The sequence below is a fragment of the Haematobia irritans genome, chromosome 3 (assembly GCF_050003625.1).
Source record: "Haematobia irritans isolate KBUSLIRL chromosome 3, ASM5000362v1, whole genome shotgun sequence".
In the NCBI taxonomy this organism is placed as follows: domain Eukaryota; kingdom Metazoa; phylum Arthropoda; class Insecta; order Diptera; family Muscidae; genus Haematobia; species Haematobia irritans.
The window spans coordinates 195,320,884-195,334,582 of record NC_134399.1 but is presented as its reverse complement, the minus strand read 5'-3'; the positions used below and the strand labels follow the sequence as shown (position 1 = coordinate 195,334,582).

Sequence of the window (13,699 nt, the reverse complement as noted above, 5' to 3'; positions counted from 1 at the left end):
AGCAGGTAACATGTGTTTTTACTTTACTTTACTCAAGCTTAATGTCCATTAAATCCTATTGCACAAACTTGTGATTGTTTTATTTTTTTTTGTGGTATAACTGTTACAATTAATTACACGTTTCTAAGAAAAAAGAAAAAAAAAAACAAAAAACAAAAAATAACAGCAATCCATTTAAAATTCCACGGGGGTATAACATCAAGAACATAGAGCAATGAATTGAATGAGAATAGCCTCAAACCCGATATATTTGTGGTGGACTTAAGAATAGTTAGCCAAGAAAGCTAGAACATCATTGGGACTCATAGTCATTGAGCAAAAACCGCAATAAAGACCAGGCAGGCTGGCTCTTTGAAAAGAAGTAAATAAATAGCGACAGAAAGACAGACAGTTTTGACCACCGTCTACATCATCGTCATCATCACTAAGATGAGAGACAGCTAGCAAAAAAGAAAAAAAACTCGGCCACTAATACGCTAGAGATGTCGTTAGGGAGTATAACTAAATATGAAAAAAATCTTCAATATTATTGAGATCATTCTTACACGCACAGAAAAAACATGTTTGGACATGGTTGCCGCATGCATTTAATGCTTACCTAGAGTATGTAATTGTCGCGAAAACCATGTATTTTGTATCGAGCTGAGAAAAATATATGTTGGCAATAAGCATTTAAATGGTTCTCAAATGTCGCAAACATTTTCTATTATTTAAATGATAGAATTTGAGACCATTACATGGTCGGGAAAATCATGTACTTGACCATTCAATTTTTTTTTTACTTTTCTGCAGGGAAAAAAGTAGTTTTATAGGTTACGTATAGACATGGCTAGAACCATTACATGGCCATAAACACCTTGTACATTGTTTTCGTGACCATTTACTTCTTTAATTTTTTTGCAGCGAAAAGAATTTTATAAAAACATTGAGAGCAGGTATACACGATTTGCATTTTGCGCGTCAGTCGTGTGTTGATTGTTTCTTGAAATGGACGGAGAATACGGAATTACTGTGTTCATTCAGAAGTGGCACGTAGTTTTATGTGAACACAAAAAAAGAAAGTGTAATTTTGATATATGGTATAATTTATTTTTATTTGCAGTTACATTATGACTGCGTTGGTAGATTTGATGGGCACGAAGTAAATATGGAATGATCACTTAATGTTGAAATTGAATCAAAATTGAGTGTGTAAATATATGTGACATTATAAATACAAATAAACAATAAATTAGTTTATAAATAAATAAAAACAAATAAATTAAGTTAATTTTGTGTTTTCTTTTCTAAAGTGGCGTCCTTTTTTCGACGACGGAAAGAGTTTTTTCATAAAGATCGAAACATTTTAGGTTGTGATCATGTTCTTTTAACTGGAAGAAAAATATTTTTGACGAATACCATAATTTTTTAGATAGTGACCATTGTATTTTGATTCAAACAAAATTCTTTTTATCAATATAATAACATTTTAGACGAGGACAATTTTATTTTTCTTAGAACCATGTTCACTGAGCCAACATGGTTGCAGGTGAAAATGTTACATGGTCGCCGCAAAAACAGCTCCTATCATATTAACAGGTTGGCTGATAAGTCCCCGGTCTGACACATAGATGGCGTCGCTAGTATTAAATGCATATTAAAGGGTGATACGGTCAAAATTTGGTCAAGGGAAAACGCGTGCAAATCGGTGAAATCGTTTATTTAAAAAATCAAATTAAATTTCTTTTTCAAGTTCAATTAGTATAAAATTCAGGAAAAATATTCAGTTAGGCTTTCGCTTTTCCAAATCCGAATTGCCGGGCCTCACGCTTGACACCCGCCATCAGATTTTGTACAGCCACCTTGTCCACCTTCTTCGCTGCAGAAAGCCAGTTTGCCTTGAACTGCTGCTCGTCCTTAGCAGTTTTTTTGGTCTTCTTTAGGTTCCGCTTGACAATAGCCCAGCATTTCTCAATTGGGCGGAGCTCTGGCGTGTTGGGAGGGTTCTTTTCCTTTGGGAACCACCTGCACGTTGTTGGCGGCGTTCCACTCCATGGCCTTTTTACCGTAATGGCAAGATGCCAAATCCGGCCAAAACAGTACGGAACAACCGTGTTTCTTCAGGAAAGGCAGCAGACGTTTATTCAAACACTCTTTCACGTAAATTTCTTGGTTGACAGTCCCGGAAACTATGAAAATGCTGCTTTTCAAGTCACAGGTACAGATGTCTTGCCAAACCAGATATTTCTTTGCGAACTTTGACAGTTTTATGTGCTCGAAAATATCTGCTACCTTTCCCCTTCCTTTTGCCGTATAAAACTCCTGTCCCGGAAGCTGCTTGTAGTCGGCTTTGACGTAGGTTTCGTCGTCCATTACCACGCAGTCAAACTTCGTCAGCATCGTCTTGTACAGCCTCCGGGATCGCGCTTTGGCCGTCGTATTTTGTGTATCATCGCGATTTGGAGTCACTACCTTCTTGTAAGTCGATAGTCCGGCTCGTTTTTTGGCTCTTTGCACGGTTGTAGACGATACACCCAGCTTATTTGCGGCATCTCGGAGAGAGGTTAGGGTTTCGCTTGAAACTACCGGCAACTCTCTTTGTCGTCTCAGCGGCTTCCGGTTTTCGATTTCCCCCCGATCCAGACTTCCTGGCTGTCGACAAACGTTCCCCAAACACTTTAATTACATTTTCGCGATGCGCGAGCAAAATTTTGATACGCTGCTCTTCTTGCTTGGACGGCATTTTGACAACTGAAGAGTGAATTCCAAAATCAAAACAGGAGCAACATTCTACACACATACACATCTTCAAAATGAGGGGTGTTCAGGTTTTTTAAATGCAAAATTGAAAGAAATACGTCAAGTTTATATTGACCAAATTTTGACCGTATCACCCTTTATGCATATATATAGTACCAACCTTCAAATGATTTGTGTCAAAATTTGACGTCTGTAAATCAATAAGTTTGTGAGATAGAGCTTCTTGAAGCAACTTTTGTTATTGTGAAAACATGAAAAAAAAGGAATTTCGTGTTTTGATAAAATAATGTTTTCTGATGGGAAAAAATACGGTGGAAGCAAGAACTTGGCTTGATAATGAGTTTCCGGACTCTGCCCCAGGCAAATCAACAATAATTGATTGGTATGCTAAATTCAAGCGTAGTGAAATGATCACGGAGAACGGTGATCGCAGTGGACGCCCTACAGAGGTGGTTACCACAAAATGATTTTGAATGACAGTAAAATGATGTTGATCGAGATAGCAGAGGCCTTAAAGATAGCAGAGGAACGTGTTGGTCATATCATTCATCAATATTTGGATATGCGGAAGCTCTGTGCAAAATGGGTGCCCCGCGAGCTCACATTTGACCAAAAACAACAACGTGTTGATGATTCTGAGCGGTGTTTGCAGCTGTTAACTCGTAATACACCCGAGTATTTCCGTCGATATGTGACAATGGATGAAACATGGCTCCATCACTACACTCCTGAGTCCAATCGACAGTCGGCTGAGTGGACAGCGACCGGTGAACCGTCTCCGAAGCGTGGAAAGACTCAAAAGTCCGCTAGCAAAGTAATGGCCTCTGGTTTTTGGGATGCGCATGGAATAATTTTTATCGATTATCTTGAGAAGGGTTTTTCCCTTCTCAAGATAATCAACAGTGACTATTATATGGCGTTATTGTAGTGTTTGAAGGTCGAAATCGCGGAAAAACGATATGAAGAAGAAAAAAGTGTTGTTCCACCAAGACAACGCACCGTGCCACAAGTCATTGAGAATGATGGCAAAAAATCATGAATTGGGCTTCGAATTGCTTCCCCACCCATTGTATTCTCCAGATCTGGCCCCCAGCGACTTTTTCTTGTTCTCAGACCTCAAAAGGATGCTCGCAGGGAAAAAGTTTGGCTGCAATGAAGAGGTGATCGCCGAAACTGAGGCCTATTTTGAGGCAAAACCGAAGGAGTACTACTAAAATGGTATCAAAAAATTGGAAGGTCGTTATAATCGTTGTATGGCTCTTGAAGGGAACTATGTTGAGTAATAAAAACGAATTTTGACAAAAAAATGTGTTTTTCTTTGTTAGACCGGGGACTTATCAGCCAACCTGGTATATAACACACAACACATTTGATGGATTTGATACGGTAGCTAAAATGTGGATCTACAAAGTGGTGCAGGGTGTAATATAGTAGGCACCGCCCGACTTTAGACTTTCCTTACTTGTTAATGTATAGAAACATGGTTTTAAATATCGAATGTGTGATGGTAACCAAGTCATCTGTCTTCGTCTACGGTTTGTACCAGTGGAGCCCTGTTGTGTGGATTGTCATAGATCCTTCTATCGGTAATCTGCGAATACGAGACCATGCATCTCTCATCCTGCATTTTAGATGTTTAAGGCACGTGGAAGGAGTTCATCATTAAACCAACTTGCTTCCGTCCAGTCAAGAACTCTTACGCAATTTAGTTTCCAAAACGAAATCATGTAGTTGGATCTTTCCAAATATATTTTTTACTTGTGGATTTTCCATAAACGCTATATACTTCTTAAATATTTCCCTTGATTCTATGTTTTAAAAGTTTTACATATTCTAACCCCATCAACTAGCCACTTCAAAACGACATCCCTACCAAAAAACAGTTTGTACTAAAATCTTAAAAGCCTGTTGATTGTTTGCTTAGTTTGTTTTGTTTTTTTCGTTTTATTCTTTTTGTCCATTCACTTCTCCATGAAGTTAGAAAAAAAGATTCAATTTACCCGCCTGAAACTGCTACTTTCACAGAAGAGTGGTGATTTTTGTCCATCAACTTCATCATCATCGACATAAACGTCATTATTGTCGTCATCAACATCATCATGGCTATTCTGCACCAAAGTTTCTTGTGTCCAACTATGTTAGGATTGGTTGTTTTGTTTCTACAACTAAAAATCTTTACAGCGGTTTGTTACCATTAACAAAACCGTTATGAAATTATTGATTGTATAATATGCTCAGTGTATGAGGTTCGCTTTTGCCAAATGAAGACCATGGCTATAAGATTTGGGTAAGCAGGCGGCCAACTAAGCAAACAACCAATGAAAATTGTCAAGAAAAACAAAATTATACAGACATAGCCGGTTACTGTTGCTTCTGACAATGATGTTGCTAAAGTTAAGTTTTGGTTCTCTAAGACCAATGATGGTTGCATAAATTTGGCCATATAATTTCCACAAAAAAAAAATGTGAAAATATTACTGTCAATGTCCATTATATCCTCTAAAAATGTTATGGCATTTTTAATGTGCATTTAAAATATTCCTCTGATGCCAGGTCAAATATCCATTTAAGCAATTTGTTAAATAATATATAGTTAACTATAAAGCACGTGCTTAGATACAAATTCTATTTCCATAAAAGTGATTTTATCATAATATTCTAGGAAAAAATGTAAAAGAAAGTACAAAGTAATGAATATGTGGTCTTCATGTGGTGCACGCAAAGAAAAAAAAACGTTTGGAAAACGTGTACCGAAAACGTTTTTCTTTTGTTAGAGTTTTTTGAATTGCTTCGAAAATTTTAAACTTTTATCACCAAAAAAAATCGTTTGTTACAAAATTTTTATTTTTTCAATAAAAAAAGTTATTTTTGAAACAACAACACAGTCCATTTCGTTTATATCAAACACTGTTCTTTTCCGACTTTAGGTCTTTAATAAGACACAGTTTACAGTTCAAAATTTAATATACTACAATGTAATGTTGAACATTTTTTCGGAATCTTCCGAACATATCTGGAATATATGTAAAAAAAAACAAAAAAAAAAAAACTTTGGTCGAAGCGGGGATCGAACCCACGACCCTTGGCATGCAAGTCGGACGTAGCAACCACTGCTCCACGGTGCCAAACTAAATGTTTGTTTCTGTTAAATAAACTTTGTTTATTCGGTTCGTGGGCGCCGCAAGCTATGGTATATAAATATAACTTATATGGATATTTATCTATTGATGACCATAACAGGTACATAGCTCAGTGGTTAGTGTGTTGGCTTACAAAGTGCATGGTCCGCGGTTCGATTCTCCGTCCAGGCGAAAGGTAAAAAAATTTTAAAAATTTATAAAATCGTATAATTTCTTCTACATTGTTGGTATTACAGAAAAAGGTGCTAAGAACTAAAAAACTTCGTGGAAGTGAGAAAGATGTGAGGGAAAATGCAATTAGCCAGAAAAAAATTTTTTTGAGTTAGTCTTTATGAAATTGTTTTTACATCCTGGAAAAGAATAAACGTTTATCACAAAAAGTATATACTTTTCTTCCAAATGTACTTCCTTTCAACGAAAAGCAAATGAGAAACGAACTTTGTTTGTCTAAAATTTCGTGTGGGAGGAAAGAATTATTTTTTTGCGTGTGCTGATTAGGAATTAATTCTAAAACAATATTAAGGAAATTAAAAAAAAATAATAATAACATTGTTTTTTTTCATATTTTTGAAGACCACAATAAATGATTAAATTTAATAAAAGACACAAAAGAAATTGTTTAATAGCTACTAATTATTGGAGGTGCTATGGAGAACGATTAGAACAAAAGACTAAGGACACAAACGCCATTGATGATTGTTATCATTGCCTGGAGTATACACTGAAAAAAATATTTATGTGATATTAAAGACTATGCAACCTAAATTTTGTAAATTTGAGCCCCTCCGTTAAAGTCGTATGGTTTTGAAGGAAAAAGTGCCTTTTTCCTTAAAATAAAGAAAAACATTTTTGATTTAAAGAAATAATCTTAAATTAACTGAAATATTGAATATTTAAGGGAAGATCAAAATCTTTGGATCCAAGTGTAGAATACCCAATTCATCGATTTTCATACAGCCCAATTATTCTCTTTAACGGGAGACTGAAATCTCATGAGTTTTATACAAGTTAGTTTGATCTGAATTCTGAATTCTATCAGATTTAACATTTTATTTTTATACTTATATTTTTAAATTTATTTGAGCCAAACAGACACACAACAAATATTTGTTCTAAAATTTTGCTTTATCTAACCATTGTTATTTATCATTGGTTATTGGAATTTATATACAATAAATCATACATAACAGTTTGGCTGATAAGTCCCCGGTCTAACAAAGAAAAACACATTTTTTGTCAAAATTTTTTTTTTATCATTCAACATAGTTCCCTTCAAGGGCGATACAACGATTATAAAGACCTTCAAATTTTTTGATACCATTTTGGTAGTACTCCTTCGGTTTTGCCTCAAAATAGGCCTCAGTTTCGGCGATCACGGTTCACCGATCGCTGTCCACTCAGCCGACTGTCATTTGGACTCAGGAGTGTAGTGATGGAGCCATGTTTCATCCATTGTCACATATCGATGGAAAAACTCGGGTGTATTACGAGTTAACAGCTGCAAACACCACTCAGAATCATCAACACGTTGTTGTTTTTTGTTAAATGTGAGCTCGCCATTTTTGCACAGAGCTTCCGCATATCCAAATATTGATGAAATGATATGACCTCTGCTATCTCGATTAACTTCATTTTACGGTCATTCAAAATCATTTTGTCGATTTGTTTGATGTTTTCGTCGGTAACCACCTCTTTCGGGCGTCCACTGCGTTCACCGTCCTCCGTGCTCATTTCACCACGCAATCAATTATTGTTGATTTCCATGGGACAGAGTCCGGAAACTCATTATCAAGCCAAGTTTTTGCTTTCACCGTATTTTTTTCCTTCAGAAAAAAGTATTTTATCAAAACACGAAATTCCATTTTATTCACAATAACAAAAGTTGCTTCACAAAAGACGCTCTATCTCACAAACTAAATGACTTACAGACGTTAAATTATGACACGAATCATTTGAAGGTTGATACTATATAAAAATAATAAATATCAGACCGGGGACTTATCAGCCAACCTATTACATACAATTTAGTTTGATCTTTAAAGAATTTAATACATCACAGAAAAATGTTTGTTGCTTTCAATCAAGAAATCATTTTATTTTCAATTAAAATATTTTCAATCACAGAAATGATAATATCAATTGCCAATGTTAATTGAAAATTTAATTGATGTAATTAATTTTTGAAATCGATTTTGGGTTTAATAAAAAAAATAATTAAATATTTTCTAAAATTCATTCAAAATTTTGATTAGAAAACCTTCGGTGATATTTTGTCCGTTATTCTACAATAAACCATCGTAATTTAAAAATACATTTGAACCATTAAATTCAAATTGAATTTCAAATGACGATTTCAATTTCATTAAAATATATCCTTCTCTTTACAAAATTTAGCATAAGACATACAAATCAAGTAGATATACAAACTATCCATCATTAAATAAATTTTCCTCATTTTTTTAGAACAAAAATGCAAACTTACGAGCTAGATTTCATAGCCTAATTATGTCTCTTACTTATTCAGGATGAATATATTCAGGCCAGTTTTTTTATGTTTATAAAATGAATATGGGTAACTACAACTGCTTATGTGTGTTTGATAACCAAATTAAAGTGGGTCGTTGTAATAATATATGTCCAGAAAACCAGAAAAAACAGCTATCACCCAAAAGCCAAAAAAAAGATACGAAACAATTTGATAGCATAACCAAAATAGTTGTCATCACCTCCAGCACCAAATAGAACACAAATTAAACAGTTAGTCAAGTGAAAACTGAAATATGGACAGAAAATTTACAACCAAAACCAACAAAGCCAGTTTGGGTAAAAAAGAAGAAGAGGCAAAAAAGAAGACACCTGACATAAAACCACCATCTGGATAGCTGGTCAAAAGTAGAGACATTTAAGTTTAGAGAAACCATGGAAGATTATTGTTTCCCTAGTTTATGCAAATGAGAAAAAATATATCAATTAGTTCTAAAGAAAACATCATGATTGGTATTAAAACAGATTTAAACTCACTTAAATAAGATATAAAATATCACATATGACGTAAGAAATGTTTTCTTGCTAAAATATTTCTGTTATGCCCTACGGCATATGGAGATAAAATGAAACAGACATATTTTATGGAATTTTAATTTTATATCGCAGCAAAAAAAAGTACTTCTAAAAGCACTACTTTCTTATAACTCCTTTTTACATATTTTTAAAAGCTAATTTCAACTTTGTTTGTTTGTATTAATAAAATTGTACATAATATTAAAATTTTGTCGAAAAAAATATTTGAGGTCAAACGATTCAGACATGCGTTATAATGCATTATACATTTTCTAGTTTTAACGACGCATTGTAAAAATCTCAAAAAGTGGAGTACAAATTACTTCAATTTTAATTTTTCTCATAAAACTGTCAACTTTTTTTGTATCCGCAAGTGCAATTCAGTTTTAACTACAGTCTTGTAAATGGCTGCTCTTTCATTCAGATTAGACTCATATTATTGGATTTTTCCGTGTAGCTATCGTAGTGTTCATAAATGGAACAAGATCAATATTGGATGGTGATTCGATTCTTGTATTTGAAAACTAAGTCACGTAAATTGGTTTAACGTGTTTCCCGTGGTTGCAAAAAGTCATAAAATGTCGCATTTGATCAATGAGGACAAAAAACGCATAGAGTAGTGTTTTATAAAATTAAGTTAGGTTAGGTGGGAGCTCGATATTTCAGGCTCACTTAGATTATTCAGTCCATCCAGTGATATCACAGTGGTTAACTTCTCTCTTATCACTGAGTGCTGCCCGAATCGATGTTAGCTCAATGACAAAGGACCTCCTTTTTATAGCCGAGTCCGAACGGCGTTTCACATAGCTGTGAAACACTCAGAAATGTCACCAGCATTAACGGGAGGGGACAATCCACCGCTGAACAACTTTTTGGTGCTTTGGTAGAAGGTAGGGATATAACCCACGACCCTTTGTATGCAAGGCGGACAGGCTAACCATTGCACCATGGTGGCTCCCATAAGATTTTTAAGTCCAACCCCAGGGAATTTGTGCATTTTTTTCTGACAATCATGTGCGTAGATCAAGGAACATTCGAAACTGTTGACTACATTTGGCGAAAGTGCTGTGAAAAATCCAAGGCTGTCCCGTCAGCCGGAAAAGCATTGCCCTAAGAAACAGAAAGATTTATCCACACCGATTATGTGGAGAGCCGAAGAATTTACTACTCTATTTTGCCAATACAAAAGTTTTGACTCAATCTCACGCTTTCTCGAAATCAAAAAAACGTCCTTGAGTACAAATTAAGGACGTTTCAGCAGTGAGTCAAATCTATTAAATCCAAGTTGCCCTCTATTCAATGTGATTTTCTTTTATCTAAAAATAACCTTTTTAAAGTCAAATCTCCTTATTCTCATAATTCTAATGAAAACTTTATCGACGCATTGCTCAAGTAAAAATCTTTGTAAGCAAAAAATCTTGCTAAGCAAAAATTAAATTCGTAGTTAAAGATCTGAGGTCTTCGGGCTTACAGTAAAATGTTTCTAGTGTACGCATAAAAAAATCTGATTTAATCACGAAATAATTCGGTCCAATTATTTTATTATTTTGTAATGCACAGTTTGAACTGAAGATTAACAAGTATATACGGCCGTAAGTTCGGTCAGGCCGAAGCTTATGTACCCTCCACCATGTATTGTGTAGAAACTTCTTCTAAACACTGCCATCCACAATCGAATTACTTGGGTTGCGGTAACGCTTGCCGATGGCAAGGTGTCTTAAAACCTCCTAAATTGTAAGTAAGTCCATATGTGGTATATATTAAATTAAAAAAGACCGATATAATATAATTATTCCTATAGAAATAAAATTTTAACAAAATTTTCTATAGAAACAAACTTTTCACAAAATTTTCTATAAAGATAAAATTTTGACAAAATTTTCTATAAAAATAAAATTTTGACAAAATTTTCTATAGAAATAAAATTTTGACAAAATTTTCTATAGAAACAAACTTTTCACAAAATTTTCTATAGAAATAAAATTTTAACAAAATTTTCTATAGAAATAAAATTTTAACAAAATTTTCTATAGAAATAAAATTTTAACAAAATTTTCTATAGAAATAAAATTTTGACAAAATTTTCTATAGAAATAAAATTTTGACAAAATTTTCTATAGAAATAATATTTTGACAAAATTTTCTATAGAAATAAAATTTCGACAAAATTTTCTATAGAAATGAAATTTTAACACAATTTTCTATAAAAATAAAATTTTTACAAAATTTTCTATAGAAATAATATTTTGGTAGACTATTTTTGGCTCGAGTGGCAACCATGATTACGAACCGATATGGACCAATTTTTGTGTGATTAGGGATCGGCTATATATAACTATAGACCGATATGGACCAATTTTGGTATGGTTGTTAGCAGCCATATACTAACACTACGTTCCAAATTTGAACTGGATCGGATGAATTTTGCTCCTCCAATAGGCTCCGGAGTTCAAATCTGGAGAACGGTTTATATGAATGCCAACTATATATAATTATGGACCGATATGGACCAATTCTGGCACGGTTATTAGATACCATATACCAACATCATGTACCAAATTTCAGCCGGATGAGATGAAATGTGCTTCTCTTAGAGGCTCCGCAAGACAAATCAGAGGATCGGTTTATATGGGGACTATATATAATTATGGACCGATGTGGACCAATTTTTGTATGGTTGTTAGAGACCATATACCAACACCATGTACCAAATTTCAGCAGGATCGGACGAAATTTGCTTCTCTTAAAGGCTCCGCAAGCCAAATCTGGGAATCGGTTTATATGGGGTCTATATATAACTATGGATCGATGTGCACCAATTTTTGCATGGTTGTTAGAGACCATATTCCAACACCATGTACCAAATTTCAGCCGGATCGGTTGAAATCTGCTTCTCTTAAAGGCTCCGCAAGCCAAATCTGGGGGGCTATACGTAAAAGTGGACCGATATGGCCCATTTGCAATACCATCCGACTTACATCAATAACAACTACTTATGTCAAGTTTCAAGTCCATAGCTTGTTTCGTTCGGAAGTGATTTCAACAGACGGACGGACATGCTTAGATCGACCCAGAATATATATACCTTATGGGGTCTTAGATCAATATTTCGATGTGTTACAAACGGAATGACAAAGTTAATATACCTTCCATCCTATGGTGGAGGGTATAAAAAGATACTTGATTAAAAAATAATTGATTCGGTTCTTTCAGCACATTTCAATTAATTTTTTAATTGATTTAATTAAAAATTTAAATGATGTTGATTGCAAAACTCAATTAATTAAAAACATAGTTATTTTCAATTATTTTTATAACTGACTTTCTTAGTTTGATTAAAAAATTGATGTTTGAACAAATTTTTTAGTTAAATATTAAATTAATTTTCCATCACTTTTTTAAAGTCAATTCGATTTTGATTAAAAATTTAATTGTAGCAAATAATTTATTAATTGAAAAAATTTTCAACTTCAATCAACTTTAATTGAAAATATTTTGTTCATAATTTTTTCTGTGTATGGATCATAGAAAAAATAAAGTTACAACACCTATACAAGTAATGGTTTTTTATTTATGTATTCAAAATTTTGGGAAAAATCGAATTAAGAAACTATAAAAAAAACACAATGGGCAAGATCCAGAATAGATTGCCTAATTTTGGAATAAGAAAACAATTCAATTTTCTCGAAACGTAATATATTGCTCTATTTTGTTCCAATTCTGATACTCTACATGGCCTCGTTTTTAATGTTCTAGAAAGTAGTCGTTTTTTATACATTCCTTCTAGCTTCAAAGAAGTTTAAAATGTAGTCATCGAAAATTTCTATATGCAGTTTAACTTTATTTTAGTTCACGAAATTTAGCTGATGATAAGTTTTGCCCATTGTAAAATAATTTTCCTTATTTTATTTATTTTTTCTTTGCTTTATTTAATCACACGGGAAATGAAAAATTTTTATACAAATAAAGTACACAATTTTACGAAAAGCGATAATAGTTCATGTTTTTCTAAATTGAATAAGTTTTACAAAAATTGTCTTCATATGTATCAAAAAGGAGAACGATCAGATCAGCAGATGAAATTTGTCTTGAACTTTGTATAGCGTAAATAGTTAACTCGAATTTTTTCTTTCAAAATATGAAATTTTCTTAAACAACGAAAAAATATATATTCTTTTAGCCAATTTTTTTAACTTGAAAAATTATTTCAGTTAACAGTGTTTAAAATAAACCTGAACAACATTGATTCACTTTTTCGGGTTTAACTTAATTTTTTCAAAGCTGCATAAATTTTTCATGTGATGCTTTTGAAAAATGAATTATTACTTTATCGTCCAATGTATTTAGTTCATCGGAAGACTTTAATTGCTTTATAACAATTTATATCGCTCCCATTTTGCACCAAAAATGTCAACTAACCACAACCACTCAAATACATATACACATTTGAATTGACTTAAAAAAAAAAAACACCGGTGCTCCAAATACAACAAGTTCTCTTCTATTCTATGTCGTTCAATTGTCATTCAACTGAATGCCTTGATATGATCAAGTGTTATATTGATTTCTTCCGTTGACTCGTTTCCTTCACAAAGCCTCATGCCACCACCACCACCACTATCACAATTACAATCACCTTTAGCCAACATTCAACTAATGTCCCATAAAGGAAAATTTTCACAATCATTTAATCACATCAACTAAACAAACGGGCTGAATGGTTGCTGACTCAATGTCCAAGACGAAGTAGGCATATGAAA

At 33.5% G+C, this 13,699-nt stretch overlaps 1 protein-coding gene across 4 annotated transcripts in view; it reads right to left on the bottom strand.

Moving 5' to 3' along the window:
* The window catches only part of LOC142230616 (uncharacterized), a 158,044-nt gene that overhangs the window by 89,202 nt on the left and 55,143 nt on the right, over positions 1-13,699 (bottom strand). The gene's annotated exons all lie outside the window — the stretch shown is intronic.